The sequence below is a fragment of the Aquarana catesbeiana genome, linkage group LG09 (assembly GCF_042186555.1).
Source record: "Aquarana catesbeiana isolate 2022-GZ linkage group LG09, ASM4218655v1, whole genome shotgun sequence".
In the NCBI taxonomy this organism is placed as follows: domain Eukaryota; kingdom Metazoa; phylum Chordata; class Amphibia; order Anura; family Ranidae; genus Aquarana; species Aquarana catesbeiana.
This window is the reverse complement of record NC_133332.1, coordinates 125,400,943-125,422,971: the sequence shown is the minus strand read 5'-3', so window position 1 is coordinate 125,422,971 and position 22,029 is coordinate 125,400,943. Positions and strand designations below refer to the sequence as shown.

At 42.1% G+C, this 22,029-nt stretch overlaps 1 protein-coding gene across 1 annotated transcript in view; it reads left to right on the top strand.

Annotated features, from left to right (window-relative positions):
• The window catches only part of FGF13 (fibroblast growth factor 13), a 577,206-nt gene that overhangs the window by 13,500 nt on the left and 541,677 nt on the right, over window positions 1–22,029 (top strand). The window lies entirely within an intron of this gene.

Sequence of the window (22,029 nt, the reverse complement as noted above, 5' to 3'; positions counted from 1 at the left end):
GGACTGGGGGACTGCCCCCCCCCCCACCCCCCTTGTCAGGACACACTGCCAATCGGATGCTATTTTTTCAGCATGCCTATTTGACAGAAGCTGGCCAGGACAAGCTAGTGTACACATGAGAATGTTGTCTGGTTTCTGGTAAACAGCCCGATACCGACCCGTGTGTATCAGGCTTTAGGACAAACTCACTCTAACATTGCTCAGAAAACCTTGCAGTCAGCCATGATACCTTTAAAGTAACATCTAATAGATAGGAAATATTTTTAAAAAAATTAGGTGTGCTGTGTGAATGATAACACATAACAAACATATAGTGGGATTTTCCTCAAATCTGACAGCAAAAACAGAAATACTCTTTAAGTGAACACAGATTCCCCAATGGGTCAGGTCCTGTCTTACTAAAATATAAAGAGAGGTGTAGTGAAATCTATGAGCAGAACCTGACAACTGTTTAAATTAACAGTCCTGCTGAGGGGTAGGCACCAGAAATTGTCTGCTTTTATATTATATGTGAGAAAATTTACCTTTATGCCTCTTTGATTTCATTTCACTTTATTTCTAGAGGCATGACATTCCTGATTTCTGGGTAGGGATGAGCTTTAGTTTCGAGTCAAACATGAGTTCAAGGCGAACCCAACTCATTTGCAGCTCGGAAATTTGACACTATAGCAACAAATTACCAATAATACGTTTCCTGGCCTTTGAACTGTGGTCAGGTGGCTTAGAAGTGACAATAATGGTGGTTTTCTTATTTGCCATCCCACTCACTATTAAATTATGGGTTCCCAGCAATCTTTTGTCAGTGAGTGTTGGAGTAGATAGGGAGAGCGCCCAGTGGGATTGCAGGGGGAGATAGCTGCTGCCATATAGTGCTATACAGTGCTATACACAATCCTGTATGGGTCTACATTACAGTGAATTGTGCCAAGAGCATAGTTGAATTCAGTGGCGGAACTACCGCCATAGCAACCCATGCTGGCGCTATGGGGCCCGCAGCCGAGAGGTGCCGTGGGGAGGATGAGGAATGCATACTGTGGGGGGGCGAGCACCACCTGCACGGTCCCCCAGCCAGGGGAAGTGAGGAGAGGAAGAGGCAAGCTGTCTACGAGCAGAGAGCGAGATGGTCCGCTGTAATATCTTTCATTAGATTTTCCTGTGTTCCCGGGGCTCACCGTCACATAGCCCCACCTCTTGGCCCAGCGCTTTTGATAGACAGAACACCGGTCCAATGCGGGACATGTGACGTCATCAAAGGCGCCGGGCCAAGAGGTGGGTCTATGTGACGGTGAGCCCCGGGAACACAGGAAATTCAAATGAAAGCTATTACAGCTCTCTGTTCGTACGGACAGCTTGCCTCTTCCTCTTCTTACTTCCCCTGGCTGGGGGACCATGCGGGGCGGTGCTCGCCCCTACCCACTCTCAGGCAGCCCCACGCTCGCCAACAGCCATTTGAGGGCTGCAGTATGCATTCCTCATTCTCCCCGGTAGTTCCGCCACTGGCTCGCCTCTTCCTCTGCACAGATGAGACTGCATTGTGCATGGGTCACGCTGCATTGGGCACAGATGGGCGCAACTGGTGCATGCACAGTAGGAAACGGGCAGTGAAGCCGCAAGGCTCCACTGCCTGTTTCCCTTGGTTAAGATGGACAGATCAGCCTCGGGAGGCCGACATCGCGAGCTTGCTGGACAGGTAAGTGTTCTTATTAAAAGTCAGCAGCTACAGTGTTTGTAGCTGCTGACTTTTAAAAAAGAAAAATCGTGGCCAGAACACCCCTTTAAGGTCAGCATTTTCCCACATTCACATTTTGTTGAATTATATTTCTGATTTGTCCCTGTGGCAGGAAGTGAAGGGAAATCTCCCCAACTGGACACACACAGCAAAAGATAAACAGACATTGGTTTTTAACAATTCCAGAGGTTATCCTAAAACTAAAAAGTGTTTTGTCTCTACATACACTTTACTGTAAATAGGCATTTTTTTGCAAGAATACACAGGTAGAAATGTCACATAACAACCTATAAGTCCAGAAGCCTTAAATCAGCATGGCTTTTGCAAACCACTGTAAAATAATTTAAAGTGATTGTAAACCCATAATGTTTTTCAAACATGTTTTATACTTGCCTGCTCTTTGCAATGACTTTGCACAGAGCGGCCCAATCCTCCTCTTCTTGGGTCCCCCGCTGGTGCTCCTGACTCTTACCCCCACCGAGTGCCCAATATAGCTGGCCACCTGCTATGGGGGCACTTGTGCAGGCTCGCTCCCGAGCTGCGCTCTGTGTGTCCAAAGCGCAACTTGGCCCCACCCCTCCTCACTGGCTGTGATTGACAGCAGTGGGAGCCTATGAGGTGGGAGAGAGAGGAGAGAGACGCTGTTCTCATGCACAGCTCTGGATTGAGATCTGGCTCAGGTAAGTATAAGGGGGGGGGGGGGGGGACTGCACAAGGTTCTTTACCTTAATGAAGAGATAGCATTAACGTAAAAGACTTTCAGCCTTTAGAACCACTTTAATTACAACAAAGGATATAGTAGGATATTGTAGATGTAATACATCCAAGTTGTACACAGCTGCTGGAAACTGATTTATAGTCTTTAGCACAGTTATTTGTGGTGCTCATGTTAAGAAAAAATACCCCAACATATGAGCTCACTTGCAATTTTTGTTGTGCTTCAGGTCCTTTTTATAATCCCATATCCTGTAAGCATATAACTGTTGGTGTTTTATGATTATTGGTAATATACTGTAAATGTATCAGGCACCTAATACACACCGACTGAGACATGGAGTCTGAAGCAACAGACTCTGTGTCCTTTCCTGAAGTGGCTTCTTATGACCTTACACAAGTCATTTTATCTCTTACTGACTGAGAACCAAAATTAGCTCGTAGGCAACAGGGCAGATGTACTGATTATGTGTAAAGAAATAAGCGTCCAGGAAGGAGTACAATGTAATAAATATGTGCTATTCAGCCATTCTCTTATTTGCAAACATCCGTGCTTTGGAGGCTTTTTTTCCTTTAAACGTGTAAACAGAAGAAATGGTTATCTGGTAATGATCAATTTGCCCAAATACAGTACTGGCCAAGGCGTTTCTTGGTCTGCGCTGCGTTTTGCCTCATCTTCACAGCCAAGTTCATTTTACAGAGGATTTTATCTTGTATTTGATATACATTCTGTCCTTTCCCAGCTTTACATTGAACCTGTACTCTTCCCCATGCAGGGAAAAACAACAGGTTGCCTAACTCCTAACTCCATCTTTTCTTTCAATTTAAAATGTTTGTTTAGGTCAAGCTGGTTCCAAACAAACTATTTCCTGCACTAACTGTTGTAGCTACTGTCAGTGCTGTGTAAACTGTATGTAACAGTTTAGTATGTAGCAGGGGTACTGGGATTTTCCATCCTGTTTCTGTAAAAAAAAGCACTGCTCAGTCTTTCACAGGATGCTTTGCATTTTATCAATGGATACAAGGCTTCCTCTGATTGGCTGCGGTAGAGAGGCAGACAGATGATGTCATTATTTCCACCACAGCCATTCAGAGGAAGCCTTGTATTCCCTTTTAAAATACAAAGCTTTCTGTGAATGGCTGAGCAGTGCTCAGCCCAACTTGATTGTGTTCTGGCCAAAGTTCCTGTCCTGCTGCCAGAACACGCTGTATACTGCATGTAGCTCATACTTCATTCAGTTTATACAGCACTAATATCAGCTGCAACTATGGTAATAGTTCCTTTTGGCCAGCTAAAATACAATGAAAGATAAAGGATAATTAAACCCAAGAGGAAAAATTGTAATATATTTCAGCTCGCTAGATGTGGTAGCTACAATAGTGTTCATTTTTTAATCTAGGAACATTATAAGTAATTATGATATATGACATAATATCTGCTGCTCTTGCCAGAAATGGTGTACACTTGTCACTTCCTGTGAGCTGAACAGAAAGCAAAAACAATATTATCTACCCTCTAAAAATCGAATCAACCCTAGCATAAAGGAAGTTAGTGATAATAAAGACAATATTTGTATTTAAATAAAAATACGTTAAACTTACCTGCTCTGTGCAATGTTATTGTACAGAGCAGTCCCTTACCTCCTATTCTGAAGTCCCCTGCTGGCACTGTCCACTCCTTCTTCCTGCGGGTGTCCCCATAACAAGCCATGTGCTATGGGGGCACCTGTGCAGGTGCACTTTCGAGCCTGGCTGTGTGTGTCCATAAACATACACAGCTCAACCACACTTCCCGCTCACTCCTCACAGGATTTGACTGATATCAGCAGGAACCTATGGCTCCCGTTACTTCCTGTAAGTGAACGGAGAAGAGCTATACCTTGGATAGAGCTTGATTGATGAAAGCACTCAGGTAAGTGTTTAGGAGGAAGGGGGAGGGGGTAGGAGGATCAGTTAGTGGGGAGTTTTTTACCTTAATGCAGGAAATGCATTAAAGTGGTAAATGAAATCAACCCTGAATATTCACTGGAAGGACAGATTCTGAAGCTGAAACTCAAATACGTTGGCCACCTAATGCAAAGAGAGGACTCATTGGAAAAGACCCTGATGCTGGGAGACATGGAAGGAAAAAAGGAGAAGAGGACAACAGAAAACAGGATGTATAGATAGAATCATTGAAACAATAAACATAAAAATAAGCAAGCTCTGGAAAGCAGTGGAGGACAGAAAAGCCTGGCACGCTTTGGTCCATGAGGTCACAAAGAGTCGGACACGACTAAACAAATGAACAACAATAAACCCTTACATATACCCAGTGAAGTGACTGGCCTCAGAGATTAAACAAATCCTCCTATATAAGTTGTACCTGTTTATCTGCAGCCCTCTGTTCTCTATAGCCATTCAAAGTGCTGGAATTTTATAGCTTGTCTGAGCTTCCAGAATGCAGAGGGTGGGGAGCTGAAGTTGCAGTCTGCAGAGCTCAGTGAGAAGAGTGATTAGAGAGAAGGAACACACACTTCTTCGCACAGCACACAGGAACAGAGCTGAGGCTCTCAATCATAGGCCGTGTGCTGGAGATCCCTCCCCATCACCCTTTTACCTTTTGGTGTCAGGAAAACTTGTCAGAAGTGGCTCATGCTGATAGCAAAAGAACAAGGCCGCAGAGAGAAATTACACTTAGTACCCTGGATTGAGACAAGAACATACTATGGAGGGATATGCTATGTTTATATTTCATGTCTGAGGTTTACCACCACTATAAGGTAAAAAAGAAACTGTTATGCCCCGTACACACGGTCGGACTTTGTTCGGACATTCCGACAACAAAATCCTAGGATTTTTTCCGACGGATATTGGCTCAAACTTGTTTTGCCTACACATGGTCGCACAAAGTTGTCGGAATTTCCGATCGACAACAACGCGGTGACGTACACCACGTACGACGAGACTAGAAAAGGCCGGTTCAGAACCAAGCGCGGCACCCTTTGGGCTCCTTTTGCTAATCTCGTGTTAGTAAAAGTTTGGTGAGAGACGATTCGCGCTTTTTCAGACTCGTGGCTTTCAGATCGTTTTCTGACGTTCAGTTTGTGCTTGTGGGTTTGTATCTGCTCTTCAGTGCGTGCAGTCAGTTCGTATCAGAGTTTTCTGTGTGATCTTGCCCGCTCGTTGCTGTTTTTCAGGTCGCTCTTCACAGACCTTGCTGTTCTTCAGTGCGTTCTGTTACTTCATTCTGAGCAGCCGACCGTTTTCTAGCCATGTTTCGTATGCGTACTCCTCGTAGAGTTCGTGCTGTGCGGGGGCTTGGTGTTGGGGTCCTGACCTTGACACAAGTCCAGTCCATGAACAGGGTGAGGAGGAGTTCATGGACCAAGAATTGGTTGCTTCAGCGTGACCAGTTCTGTCATATGCCTTTGCTCCGTGAGATCCGTGAGAATAATCCTGATGATTTCAGGAACTTTCTCAGGATGACGGACCCCGTGTTTCACCGTTTGTTGGCTTCGCTGACCCCCTATATCAGCAGGCAGGATACCTGCATGAGGCAAGCCATCACTCCGGAGCAGAGGTTGGTCGCTACCTTGCGGTATTTGGCCACAGGGAGAAGTCTGCAGGACTTGAAGTTCTCGACAGGCATCTCCCCCCAGGCTCTTCTTTGTGGACATTTACTGCTTGTGTTTGTTTGAGCTGACCCTGACAGAAATGTGTGGAGTGCAGAAAATGTCGTGATTGTGTAACCTTATACAAAGCACTGTTGGCTGTTATTTACTAAATGCAAAGACACTTTTCACTACAAGTGCACTTGCAACTGCACTGAAACTGCACTTGTAGTGCAAAGTGGATTTCCCCTTAGGAAATAACCCCCATTTTCTCATAAAACAACAATTACATCACCCCAAAAGTGTTGTAGCATTGAGACAATAATCCACACATTCTTGATGAACAATCTTTTTATTACCTGCACAATCACATGTGCATTTACCAAAGGTTTTTCTGACAAACCAACATGTTTGTTGTATAACAATTTTTGTGGTGTCATTATCCAAAATCAAAATGTCCATTTTATAGAAAACAGGCCTGTGTAAAACCAACAAGAAAGACACAAATCTTGATCTTACAAAGTTCACATTTGGTAGAACTGGAAGGCAATATCAGACATGAGTATTTAGGAACTGTGTTTGATATTGCGTTCAGATGGGGGGAAATCACCCCTGGCAAAGCCAAATTTGGAAGATGCACACAAATTTCACAATGTCAACATGTGCTAGCTGCCATCACGGGGGATCAAGGGATGTGTTTTGGGGGAGAAAGCCCTTCCTCACCACTACTTTATTATTGAGGAAGGGGTTGCACCCCCAAAACGCGCCCATTGATCTCCCGTGATGGCAGATAGCACATGTTGACACACTGTGTGCATCCTCCAAATTTGGCTTTGGGAAAAATCACAAAAACATTTCGCACATTGTAGCAGACAAAAGAAGAAAGTGATTTGGAGGGGCTTTAAACTCGCCCCAAAACATCAATGATGTTTTTATATTTTGGAATAACATCATTGATGTTTTGCTTGATGTTTTCTAATTGTAAATTACACCCCATGATCTCCCCGATCACAATCTGGGCACTTTCTGATGTGAAAGGATCTTCATCCACAACCTCACGATCACCTAAAAAGAGAGGAACCCCAAAATAAATTAGGTGTAAAAAATATGCCGCCATCCATCTCTTATCTGAGCCTGTGGTCGCAGACACTCACCTGTTGTGGTGACTACTTCCACCACGTCTTCTTCCTCCTGCTCATCTTGTGTTGAGGGGATTTCACCTTCTTCCAGAGGGGGGGGGGCTCTGGTCTCCTCACATGAGGGGTGTCCTCCGAGTCTTTTCTCCCCTATGTAAAACAAAAATGGTATAATTAGCACACAGATATTTGATGGCTGAACTATATAAAGATGAAACATTGCTTGGAAGTGGGGTACAATGATATATTTTAGCAGAGTTCCAAGATGTAGCTTTTTTAGTGCCCTTTGTCAAGCTGCAATACTTTACCTGTTTAGTACAAGCTTCACAGATGTAGCCCCCCCTATAGTATACACTGGAGCACCTGTGTGGCCCCCCTAATAAAAATGGTGTTCTGGGGTCCCACACTAGTGCTCCAGTGTCCAGATGTGAAAACAGCTGCTCAGTGTCCTCTCCTTACACAGAATCTAGTTTGCATTTCATTCTAGTAACAAAGCCATCTACACAACCCAATTCTTTGAAGACAAGTATAGGGCCTCAAAATGGTGGCCAAATGCATATGGCCTAAACAATGGTATTTTCTAGTCCGCAAAAAAAATGTGTGATCCGAACGAATAATGTGCCCATGAACATGAAAGTTGCCATTTTAAACTGTACAACAGTTCCTAAAAGCACATGGAGCAGCACGAACGTAATAAACACAAAAAGAATAGGAACACAGCACAACTACTTACTTTTTTGCAGCACTCTCCGGATCTTTCTGTACTGCTCATGTTCTCGTAATTTCAGGTCCGACCACCGCTTCCTGAGCTGATCTTTCGATCATCGTACCCCGAATTTCCGGTGCAGACTCCTGACCACTTTCGCCATGATCTTGGCCTTTCGGACATTGGGGTTGGGGTAAGGCCCATACTTTCCATCATAGTCGGCCCTCTTCAGGATGTCCACCATTTCCAACATCTCCCCAAAGGACATATTTGAGTCCTTTAATCTCCTTCTGGATCTGGACGTTTCAGGCTCCGGCCTTTCCTCCTCCTCCTCGTTGCTCCAATTCTCAGGATCCTGCTGTCTCTCCGCCATGTGCTCTTCCTCCACTGCGCCGAACGAAAAGGGGCGGGGAATAGAATAGAAAGAACGTCAGGGGCGGGCGGAGTTATACGCATGCGCAGTGTGTATAAATCGTACGATCTGTGAGCGGAGGAAGGAGCATCGGAGACGCCGATCGTGCTAACGAAGGTAGGATCTAAACTTGGCCCTATACTGCTTTGAAATTGAAGCCTATATTGTAACAAGATTAGGGGAGTTTGGCCTGACATTAGGCTTTGTCTTGTGTCTTGCATAGAAAATGGATGGGTTCAACGACCACAATTTCCTGCCCCTGTTCATAGACAAGTACAGGGAGCTGCCCTGTCTGTGGCAGGTGAGACACCCCCACTATAACCACAAACAGAAGAGGCAGGCAGCGCTGGAGAAACTGCTGGAGTTGGTGAAGCCAGTGGTCCCCACAGCAACCATCCCTTATTTAAAAGCTAAAATTGGTGGCCTGAGGAGCACTTATCTTAGGGAGCGCAAGAAGGTCACAGATTCCCAGAGATCCGGAGCTGCAGCAGATGACGTTTATGTCCCCAGGCTGTGGTACTATGAGAGACTGCGATTTCTGTCAGACCACACTGAAGTCAGGGAATCCCTCTCTACTCTTCCTTCCACGCTTCCTTCCACCCCAGCTGAGGCTTCCGATGTCCAACCTGGGCCTTCCAGCCAGGAAGAAGTGGAGGAGCCCAGCTGGAGTCAGGTATAGCATTCTTCTACAGATTTCTGGTCAATCAATAAATGATGTTTATTAGATGTTATTATTGATCACTAATTGCTGATTGAAAAAAGTGTTTTACATATCAATAGACAGTAGTGGGCACCCAAAATTGGGACAAGAATGAAAACTGCTGGGCTCAGAAGGATAGTCTGTTATATTTGTTAACATTCAATTTGCAGCAGTCAGGAGGTGAAAATTGTGTGTGATTGATGAATAAAAAACTAAAACTATGTCCCTTTTTCATACACAGGAAGACCTCAGCCAGGAGGAGGCTGTGGAACGTGGCAGTCAGGAGGAGGCGGGGATTAGTGGCAGCCAGGAGGAGGCGGGGATTAGTGGCAGCCAGGAGGAGGCGGGGCTAAGTGTCAGCCAAGAGAAGCCTGGGACCAGTCGCAGCCTGACTGAGTCTCAGGTTCCTCCCCTCCGCCTGCCATATAAAAGGGCCAGGAAGGCCACTCCGAGTCCCGTGCAGGATTCAGCATACAGGCTGATCCAGGAGGCTTTGGCGTCCCTCCGAGCCTTCCCCAGTCCTGAAGAGGCCTTTGCCTGCATGGCTGCCACAAAATTGCAGGGCATGCAGGAGGGCCAACGCAAGATTTCTGAGGACCTGATTTATAAAGTCCTACGTAAGGGGGAGAGTGGGGAACTGACACACAAGACAGATGTCATGGAGAGGGACGATCCTCCTCCTCCTCCTCCTCCTGCTGCCACAACTCCACCACCGCAGCCAAAGCCTGTAAGGAAGCGTGGAAGGAAGACCAAAGAGTGATTGCCCTGGGTTCAGTCTGGTCTGACAGAAGATGCAGTCTCTCGTATGACCACAGCCTGGGGACACACATGTCATCTGCTGCTTTCCGGATCTCTGGGACTTCTGGACCAGACTGCCCTCCCTTAAATAAGGACTCCTCAGGCCACCAATTTTACTTTTAAATAATTGATGTCTGCCCTGGGGGTCCAAGGCTTCACCCACTTCTGCAGTTTCTCCAGCGTTGCCTCCCTCATTGTTTAGTTGTGAGCCCTTAATAAAATATTTTTCGGGAAATTCTACTCTCCTGTGTGTGTTTTCATCCAAAAAGGACAGTTTGTTGGTGACGATTCAGGTACATTTCTAAAATACAATGTGAAATTAACAAGGGACAACAACACCAAACAATCTCCTACAGATTAAATAGAACAACATATTAGTGGTGTTGTGGGAACTTGTCACCAAAAACACACAAACATTTTCGGGAATACAAATCCAAATCACCAAAAAAAAAAAAAAAAAAAAGAGAAACACAAAAAAAGATTCTACATTAAAGTAAAAAAACCTAAAAAAAAAAAAATATGTTGTCAGATGTGAGAAATCAAAATATATTGAGGGAATCCCGATAAATAGTAACGAAAAAAGTTTGTGAGAAGTGTGTGTGAATATGAGCATCAAAACGACTTAATTCTTGTCACATTATAAAGAAGAAGAGAGTGCGCTGTATTAAACCATTTTGAACATTGCAGTGTGACGAAAGTGCTTTATCCATTACGAACGCTAAGTTTACCAGAACGAGCTGTCCCGTGTCTGAATTTCTTCTGAGCATGCGTGGCACTTTGTGCGTCGGAACAGGCCACACACGGTCGGAATTGACGCGATCGGATTTTGTTGTCGGAAAATTTTATCTCCTGCTGTCCAACTTTGTGTGTCGGAAAATCCGATGGAAAATGTCCGATGGAGCCCACACACGGTCGGAATTTCCGACAACACGCTCCGATCGGACATTGTCCATCGGAAAATCCGACCGTGTGTACGGGGCATTAGACTTTTTGAAACACTTTACTGTGGCTGGATACCATTCCAGTGAATTTTGCAGCCCATTCAAATTAATGGGCTGTCAAAACTGAAACGGGAGGGACTGCACAGAAATGCACACGATCCAGTGTGAACCAGCCTTCCAAGCTGGTCCAATCAAACTATTTCCTTCACTAACAGTTGCACTAGCTGTCAGAGCTGTATAAACTGTATCTAGCATGCGCTACATACAGTAGACTTTGTGTTCCAGCAGCAGCACAGACATTATCATCCTGTTTCTGGAACAAAATTGAGTCGGGCTGACCATTGCTCCGCCAATCAGTGGAAGCTTTGTATTTTCTGAATGAATGCAAGACTTCATTGGTTGAGGTGGAGAGCATGGCATCATCCGCCCACCCCTCCACCCTTTTGGAGAAGGGTGGGGGGAGGAGGAGACACAGGAGAGTGACTTGCCATCCTAGATTATAGGGCTGTGTTTCTATTGATGTACACAGTGTAGAGACACAACTCCTGGCCCTGAATGCAAGTGTGGCTCCATAATATGCTGGAAGAGAAAAGAGTTACCCTGAAACAGGAACCTAGACAGCGATCATGGCACCAGCTTAATCAGTTTCTGCCATGGCATAATGACGCCGGCGGGAATCTTTTGTCAATCTGGGTGAAAGTCATATGACAGCCTCCTGGATCACGCCATGCAGCTGGAAACAGCCGATGACTGATCACTGTACTGGCCCACTGCCGGTACCATGTGAGCATTGTAACCAATCACAGCAGGTCACATGACAGTTGTATACAATGAATGGCTTCCTTTCAAGTCACCCATTGTATACAATTGTGTTGCTAGCTGTGATTGGTCAGTGTGATCACATGGTACAGGCTGGACCAATTGCAGCCCATCTGTACCATGTCATTAGCTGTGATCACAGCTAGTCACAACAAAAGAAACTGAATGAATCGATTTCATTCAGTAAAATGCTTACATACTGTATAGCAATGTAATGCACTGCTATATGCAAACATAATGCGTAAATAAAAGAAAAAATTGTAATAACAAAAATGTTGAAAAAAAAAATATATATATTTTTTTTTTTCATACTGTCACCAGTCAGTGTCCCTGATCACCACCACACCCATTATATAATGCTGCTGCACTGCACTGGTGACTGTATGTAAAAATATATACATATATTCATTTCTTATTTTTTCAAAAACTTGTGACAAAAAAATGACAACTTCAAAAATCTTGCCATGCCTCTTATTAAATACCTTGGACTGTCTACTTTCCAAAAAGGTGTCATTTGGGGGGTATTTGTACTGTCCTAGCATTTTTGGACCTCAAGAAATGAGATTGGCCATAAGTACATTAGGATTGATCAATTTTCAGATAATTACCATCGTTTGTGGACTATATAACTTTCCTACAGACTAAATAATATACACTGATTTTGGTTATTCTCACAGAAGAAAGGTAGCAGAATACGCTTTGGCCTAAATTCACGAAGAAAGATTATTTATTTGCAAAATTTTATAACAGAAAGTAAGAAAAACATGTTTAGCAAAAAACAAAAAGCCCAATGGTGATTAAATGCCACCAAAAGAAATCTCTATTTGTGTGAACAAAATGATAAAAAAATTAGTTTTTGGTATAGTGTTGAATGACCGCGCAACTGTCATTCAAATTGTGGCAGTGCTGAAAACTGAAAATTGGCCTGGGCAGGAAGGGGGTGAAAGTGCCCAGTATAGAAGTGGTTAACCTGGTACATAGGAAAGTGTTAAAAGATTAAGAAGCCTCATACTCAGTAATTGATTAAATCATTTGTTGAAGTTTTGAAAATGAGGGTTTAATAGCACTTTAAGGTAACTGTCATGTTTCTGGTTCGGTGGTCCTTTAACCTCCCTGGCGGTATGATTATGTCGGATTTTTGATGCTCAAAGCAGTACAATGTTTTGCATGGAAATTTGGCGTTTTATATTTTAGGCCTGTAAGGAATAACACACTTAAATCTGTCCAAACAAGTGTCTAGTAGACATCCCGGGTATGATAAAGTTTGAAACACGAAATCATAAATTATAATACAATAAATAACTATAAATAATTCTAGAAAATAATAATATAATAATAATAAAATGTGTTCAATAATGTAATCAAATCAAAAACAGTGCAATTTGCTCAGTTGCAGAATTGTCGCTGTCATTACTTTTAGTGTTTGATGATGAATTTCCCCACAAATCACTATCGCTCAATTCTGCAAGTGATTCTAATTTATTATCGCTGGTTTCTAGCTGGTCTAAAACCACTTTTGACGTAAAAGGAACATTTTTTGGTTGCTATGGACAATCTCCAGTTTCCAGGCAGAAAGAACAGTATATATAATATAAAAATACATGCAGGACACTGGACAAAGCATTGGGGACAAAAGGGATGTGAAATAATTTGATACAGTAATGTAATCTGTAAGAATACAGTGTACTGTATGTATTGTGTGTTTTTAACTTTTTGAATTTGGCGCCCTGCTCCATGCCCGTGTGTCGCGATGCTCGCAGGGAACGGAGCTCGGCACTGTGATAGATCGAGCAGAGCACACAGCTCGCACACACAGCGGAAGGACATCGCAGGATCCTGGGGACAAGGTAAGTACCTTTGCCTGGATCCTGCGATGCGATCCTGAGTGTGGCTCGGAGGTTACCGCTTTTGATACTGAAACTTCACCCCGAGCCTCACGCGGGAATACTGCCAGGGAGGTTAAGTTAGTCTGATACTTTGAGGTTGATTTATTAAAACTAGAGAATTCAGAGAACCTCCAGTTAGTTACTCTTGTTGGACCAGATACTGTATTAATAGTTATCTAGTTAATTTTTTTTTTTTTTTTTAATTAACCTTTTTCCTACTCTAGTAATAGAATGGAAGATCCTTTGTCTCAACCATGGGAGCTAAACTCCTCTATGTGGGAGAACTGAAGGGGATACATCCTATACACTGGTGGCCACTAAATAAGAGGTAATGAGGAGGGGGAGGGGTGGTCCAGCCCAAAAAAACCTGGTCAGGGTCTATTCCAATATACAAGTACATATTTGGGGGGCACACCCTACAATGCGTTTCAATTCGAGATGGTGCTGCTATAAGACCTACAAACAGTACAAAATATTTTACAGCGCACACATACAAGAATGACATTTCCTGCAAGGCTAGTTAAAAACACCTGAACATATTCAAACCATGCAGTTTTATCCTGCTTACTATGTAATATTATTTTTTTTACTTTATTGCCTTTGCTGGCAGACTACTCCTGCATCAATAAATCTTGTACTTTATATGAAAACTGAATAAATATATATATTAAAAAAAAGGAAAAAAAAACTAGAGAGTTCAGAAACTGGTGCAGGTGTGCATGGTAACCAATAAACTTGCTTCAATTAAGTTTTGACCCAAAAATGTGGAAGCTAATTGGTTTCTACGCAGAGCTGCACCAGATTTTGCACTCTCCAGTTTTAGTAAATCAGCCCCTTTGACTCACTCATATTTAGCTGGACTATAGAAATGAAAGGAACATAATGTAGTTCTGTGTATTGCTGGGCAAGATCTTGTGTTCCAGTGTTTTTAGTCCTCTGGAGTACACTCATTGCTATGTTTGGTGGGTTGCTTACGACATTTAGGCATCCTTATAGCTTTCATCTTTCCATTAACTCATACACGTTAAAGTTCTTTATTCCAGAATCCATCTGAAAATAACAGTTGATGTATATTCACGGATGAAGTCTTCTAAAATATAAATGGAAGAGTAGGTACAGGATAAAAGGAATGAAATGGACAGCTATGAGAAGTTTGAACACAGGAAGCCACAATCAAACATCATTTGTCTTATGCCGCAAACCTCTCTGAAAGTGCATTTCCAGTATGCTTGACATTTCAGTCAAGCTTTGTCAAGCATTATAGTAATCATGGTGACAAAATAACATTATATAATTCGACATCAACGTGATACTGCAAAAATATGGTATTCTTAGAACTTTATGTAATCGTAAAAAATGGAAATGAAAGGGATTCGTTTGTATATTTTTAGCACTTGTTTTAAAGCTGTTTTTATAAATTTTTTTTATAAAAAATAGTTCATAAAATAACATTCACATGTTAATTGATGTATAATGGTTTTATATTTCATATACATATTTTACATTGTGTATTTTCCAAGAGGATAGACCACCTATGAAATATTTTAGAGGAAATGAATATTGAAATGCATTCCCCTAATAGATTTGTGAGAAGAAAGGTAAATTAGTAAAGCATTATTAAAGCGACGTTCCACCCAAAAGTGGAACTTCCACTTTAAGCACTCCTCTCCCTCCTTCATGCCACATTTGGCATGTAATTTTAATTTTGTAGGGGGAGGTGTTACCTGGTTTTGACAGGTACTTTCTGTCCCACTTCCTTCTTCCGTTGCCTCACCGCCTAGGTGACTCCTCCTCTCCCCCTAGGTGGCTCCTCCCTCTCTGCAATGGGATATGTCACAGGTCCCAGAAGATTGCCTGGCCACTAGGAGAGCGCAGCGTGACTCGCGCATGCGCAGTGCGCACCAGGCTGTGAAGCCGTAAGCTGGGTGCCCACACTTGCAATGACGGCACCGCGGAGAGGAGGGGGAGAGAAGCGAGGCTTCGGGTGGCCCCATCACTGGACCGTGGGACAGGTGAGTGTCTGTTTATTAAAAATCAGCAGCTACACTTTTTGTAGCTGCTGAATTTTAATAAAATTACAAACAAATGGAACTCCACTTTAATACTAAGCAATAAAGTGGATCATGCCTAGTTAATTCTCTTTTGAATGTTTATAGAAAAATAATTGATCAGAACATTTTTTCTTGTCATTATTGAGTCAACAAGTTTTGTTTGGAACCCCCGAAATTTCATCTAAGCCTGTTATTTGAGTGGAACCCCATACGTAATAAAAAGGCTTCATTATAATATATGATTTTTCCCAAATTTGAATGGAACCTAGACATATTAAATACTCGCAGACCTCCCCATGCACATATTCAATGACAAGGCAGCTGTTCTGCGCTGGGTCACATACAAGTAAGTGATCCAGTACTTCCGGGTTGGGGGTGCATGCGCACACGCCCGCTGCCCCCTTCTGTGCTGTCATTCAGTACAGCACAAGCTGATCAGCTGGTCCCGGACAATAATTTACAGCTGGGACCTGCTGATCGGTTTAGCAAATCACAGTACATAACGCTGTGTTTACTAACAACATAGGGCTCCGTACACAGAGCAGAGATGTGGCTCTTTTTCTACCTGCAAAGCAGGGGAAAAAAATCAGTCACATCTACTAGTAAAAGCAGCACATATTGCACACACTACACGTGTTACGCACACAGTTAACCATTTCATTGCCTCTAGATATTAACCCCTTTCCAGCCAGTAGAGTGGCAGTGTATAGTATTACCACTGATCACTGTATTATTTCACTAATGATTTCAGTGATTCAGTTCCCACCCAGTTAGTGTCAGATCGCCCGCTGCACTATCACAGTCCACAATCCACTATACGTTGCTGATCACCTCCAGTAGTATAAAATAAATAAATAAAAATTCCAGTATACAGTATATACCATCATTTGTAGATGCTATGACCTACACACAAACCAATCCAATCAGTATACACTGATTTTTGTTTTTTACCAAAGACATGTAGCAGAATACAATTTTTCAATTTTTTTTTTACTGGATATGTTTTATAGCAGAAAGTAAAAAATATATATATATATTTTAAAAATTGTTGGTCTTTTTTCATTTACAGAACAAAAAATGAAAAACCCAGTGGTGATTACATACCACCATAAGAAAGCTCTATTTGTGTGGAAAAAATGGTAAAATTGTAATTTGCGTACAGTGTTGCATGACCGGGCAATTGCCAGTTAAAGTAGCGCAGTGCCAAATAGCAAAAAATGCTCTGGTCAAAAAGGGGGTAAAACCTTCTGCAGCTCAAGTGGCCAAACAGGCATCATTACAATATACTTAATGTTTCCCAAACAAAAATCACATTCACAGTTAGAATTTTGTTTGTATGAAAATAATGCATTTTTCTCATTACTGCAATCGAAAAATAAACAGCAATTTGACCCAACTAAGCATTAGAAAATGGAATGAATGTTCTGAGAAAAATATTTTTAAACAAAATTTTATTTGTGTAACGCCAGCTTAAAGAATAATGCATTAGGTCTGCCTTTGTCATCCTTTTTGGGGTCAGTTTTTGCCCTTTACTGCTGGAGGATTTTCACATATTTTTCAGCATTGTGCAATGCAATCTGCATAGATGTTATTCCTGGGTCTTATTACATAGACAGATATTGGTCAGGAAGTTACAACACCGGATCTGCAGAGAAATAAACAACAGCTAATCTGCAAAGCGTTGGGCACTTAAAACATATCACCTAGGCTGGCATAGGGGTGCTACAAGGTACAGACCATTCTTCAATAAGCTATAAGGATTCTTATTCTTGCCATAACATCCTTAGTAAAAAAAAAAAAAATGAAAATAACAATGACGACCGTTGTGGCAAGTAACACATGCCCATAGCAGCCAGTCATTATCTATACTTAGATTTTCAAGGTGGAGGCTGATTGGTTGCTACGGACAGAATTTTTTTGTTAAATCGGAACACTATGCATAAATCATCTGCTAATGTGACCTCCTTCTGCATGACATTCTTTGCAATCTACGAACGCAATGCATTTTTATGTCTTTTGTTGAGAAATAAAGTGGGCTTACATGATTTATAGTACTCTTTTAGTTTACATTGGTAAACTATAACAGCAAAAAAAAAAATCACAGTTGGAAATATTGTATTGTTTATAAGAATTTAAAACAACAATAAAACAGCAATAAAAATAGAGATATACATTGGCATGACTGTTAAAGCATCTGATGATATATAGAAGCAAGCAACATAGCTCCAAAAATAAACTACAGTAGACAGCTTCTTTCAATGCACTATTATCTGGTTTGTAAAGATATAATTCATTAAAATAATTAACAATTACACATGTCACCAAGACCTGAAATAAAAGACGCATTCCGCAGCTTATGTTTTGCCTCCCCATACGTCAACAGAAGCATTAAATACATTGTCTTTGTTTATGTTTGGTATTCAAAGCTCTCATCAAGCTAAAGTGAGAAATATTTTCAGCCTCATACGTCTCATTCCAGACATGTATGTAGGTACTTAGAAAAAGAAATGGCATTTCCCCAGCCATGTTAAATATGGGTTGCTATGTTATGGCTTTTGATCATTTCTGTTTTGATATATTTAGTTACAAAATTATATTAACGAGCATTGTGGGGACCATTGTTGATTGAAATATGTTTATTTATTGTTGCAATGGGTATGTGTAGGGTTTCAATAGCTATATAGACAAGACTTTAACTATAGCAGCCCATGTGACTGCTATTGGGATCAGTAGGGTTGGGGATCTGTACATAGAGAAAATAGCTCATCAACCCTTTCTGAATGATGTACAATGTGTATTTATGAATGTTGAGGTCCAGAAATAAATGCCTGGGACAGTGGTAATAATGTGAGATTTTAAAGTGGAAGTCCATGAAAAAACTACAATGCCTGCATCTATAGCCACCACAGATCTAACATTAACCTCTCTATCCCTGTAAAGAAAAAATAAGTATACATACATTTTTGGAAGCTGATCTGACCCGCTCCAACTTGATCCCCAGCGGTGGAAGCTCTGCAGAGGACACGGCCGACAACAGCTGTGAAATTAATGGGAAGTGACATCACCCACTCCAACCCGATTTCCAGCGGCGGAAGCTCTGCAGAGGACACGGCCGACAATGGCTGTGAAATTAATGGGAAGTGACATCACCCATAGACTTACTATGGGCTTCCGTTGTCGTCCGTCTCCTCTGTACCCGCCTCTACAGTGAAGCCGCGGCTGACAGCTCAGCTTGGGATCCGGTTGGAGTAGGTCAGATCGGCTTCCAAAAAGGTATGTATACTCATATTTTCTTTACAGGGATAGAGAGGTTAGTGTTAGATCCGTGGTTGCTAAAGATTCAGGGATTTTAGTTTTTGCATGGACTTCCACTTTAAACATACTGAAATTATCTGGTGTAAATCCCCAACTAGAAATGATGCTCTGCTGATTCTGTTATTTTCAAATAAACAGAGCTTGTTACAAATGTTCATATAAATTAAATCTGAATAGTAATAAGAATAGCATTATTTCAATACATCTATGCTGTAAAAAAAAAAAAAAAATAGATGCTGGAAACACAAAAACACTTCATTTCAAAAAGCCAATGTCCCAGGGCTGATGGCCTCTGTCTAACAAAAAATATAGGAAACAATAATGGTAGGTAAAGAAATAATGGGGTTGATTTGCTAAAACCTGGAGAGTGCAAAATCTGGTGCAGCTGTACATGGTAGCCAATCAGCTTGTAACTTCAGCTTGTTCAGTGAAGTTTTGACAATAAGCCCTGGTTCACATTGCAGCGATTTGGCATGTTAAACCACATGCCCCGACAATGGCACCGTCCGAATCGGTGCGGTGCTGTGAGATTGTCTCTCTCCTCTCTCCCTTCCTCTGCAGCTGTGAGCCGGAGAAAAGGGAGCTGACAAGTCAGCTGAGCTCCCAGAGTGCAGCTTATACAGGTACATTTGATAACTTGATGAACATTGTTCAAAAGTACTTCAAAATTTAGTTTGCTTTCAACATTTGATCTTGGAGTAAATGGCCTACACCATCCAATCGTGTTGCCCCCCCCCCCCCCCCCCCTAATAAATGGAATGTAGTGCATTTCTGCAAACTGCAAAACGCTCTAAAAAAAGCATAGGTATGAATGTAGGGTAAAACTGGAGAGTACAAAATCTGGTGCAGCTATGCATGGTAGCCAATCAGTTTTTTTTGTCAAACCTTAATTGAACAAGCTGAAGTTAGAAGCTGGCTACCATGCACAGCTGCACCAGATTTTGCACACTTCAGTTTTAGCAAATCAACCCCAGTACAGACAGTGGAACTTCATGGCATCCTACTTTAGGGCAGATGTTTCATGGGGCATTTTTTAATGGCAGCTTCAAAGTGGAGGCAGCCTCAAAGTCCATAATCTACATCTTTTGATTTAGGTCTCCTTTAACCCTTTCAAAGTAGATGGGTCAGCACAATTTCAGTTGCTACTTGATAGACATCTGTGTGGCTTCATACACAGATGTCTATTGAAGTCACACCTAAAATCGGCAAAAGTAGTGCAGGAACTACTTTTACAAATCGGTGCGGCGTAGCAAAATCGGTGTCACACAGATTGGAACAGTGCCATTGCCGCCAATAGGCTGCAACTTGTCATGCGATTTGAGAGATCGCATGATAAATCGCTCCTAAGTGAACCTAGGCTTATAGCTTATTAAATTAATTTATTTTTGGCAGGTTGCATTTCACTTTAATAGTAAGATCGGGTCAATTGCTACTGGCAAAGCACATCTGTTTGTGTCAGGCACAGAACAATGCCCTGTGATCACTATGATATAATAATAATCACATAATTGAGAACCACACTGATTATTTCCTAATCACTGTTTGTGTCAGGGCTGCTGTCAGATATCATGCTGTCACTGAACTAATGGCTGATACAGGTGCTGCTTATTTAAATTTTAATTAACCACTTCCATACCAGGCACTTTCCCCCCTTCCTGCCCAGGACAATTTTTAGCTTTCAGCGCTGTCGCACTTTAAATGACAATTGCGTGGTCATGCAACACTGTACCCAAACTAAATTTTTATCATTTTCATCTTCCCACAAATAGAGCTTTCTTTTGGTGGTATTTGATCACCTCTGCAGTTTTTAATTTTTGTGCTATAAACAAAACAAAAAAAACTGATGGGCACTGATAGGCGGCATTGACTGATCACTGATAGGCGGCACTGATGGGCACTGATAGGTGGCACTGGATAGGTAGCACTGATAAGGAGCTACTGACAGGCATTACTGAGTGGCACTGATTGGCACTTTGATGGGGCACTGACAGGCATTACTGATGCGGCACTGATTGGCACTTTTTTGGGCACGGATTGGCACTGTTGTGGGCACTGATTGGCACTGTTGTGGGCACTGATCAGCACTGTTGTGGGCACTGACAGGCGTTTGTTACGGGGACAGGCTTGCAGGTGTCGGGCACTGATGGCAGTTGATGGGCAATTTTTGATGGGGGCTGTGCTGATAATCAATGTGCTGATTATCAGCACAGACCCCCCTTTGACAGGGAGAGCCGCCGATTGGCTCTCCCTGTCAACGCGAACCGAGGAAAGCCGTTTATCGGCACCTCCTGGTTCACGTGATGATCAGCTGTGATTGGTCACAGCTGATCACGTGGTAAGAAGCCTCTGTCAGAGGCTCCACAGCACAATCTGAGTTGCGGTGAGTATCCTGATCACATCATATGACGTCTGGTCAGGATATCACAACCACTTTGCCGCCGCCATTCTGCTATATGGCAGGCGGCAAGTGGTTAAGAATTAAGTATAAAAAACAAACATGATGTAGAAAGGCGTGCTAATTAATTACCAATCAAAATCATGAATGTATGATATTCATTTTTTTTTTTTATAGTTTTTGATAATATTTGATAATGTAATGATACTATATGATTAAAACAAACAAAAATAGAAAACGCACTGGTGTAACTAGTGATAATAAACACAGCTGCTGGCAACCAATAGTAACATCAAATAAATATATACATCATACATGTTGCCGCACTAACATTGTAAACATAAATTGCTCAAAACAAAAGTCCGTATCAAAATGGAATCTAGGAAATGGTAAATAGAGTGTATGAAATAGTCCAAATCCAATGTATGTCTTGAGGAAAACATCACTGATTTTGTGCAGAGATCATGCTACTCCATTAATATAGTCACCACATGAGCCATCACCATTGTCAGAAATGCACTTACCAGACTGAAATGACCCCACTACTGAGTCTGATTCACCCTAAATATTTCCACCAGGAGCATTCAGTTCACAGCTATTGGTTCCAATATGTCAGGCTGTCTTTCTCTCCAAGATTAGTAAGGACAATGGTGACCATATGTATAATCGAATATCCACATAGCATCAAAGCAAGTAAAACCACAGAGTGTAAATCGGCTAAAAACTTTAATGTAAACACATGATACACATTGTACTCATAGTTACATAGTAGGTGAGGTTGAAAAAAGACACAAGTCCATCAAGTCCAACCTATGTGTGTGATTATATGTCAGT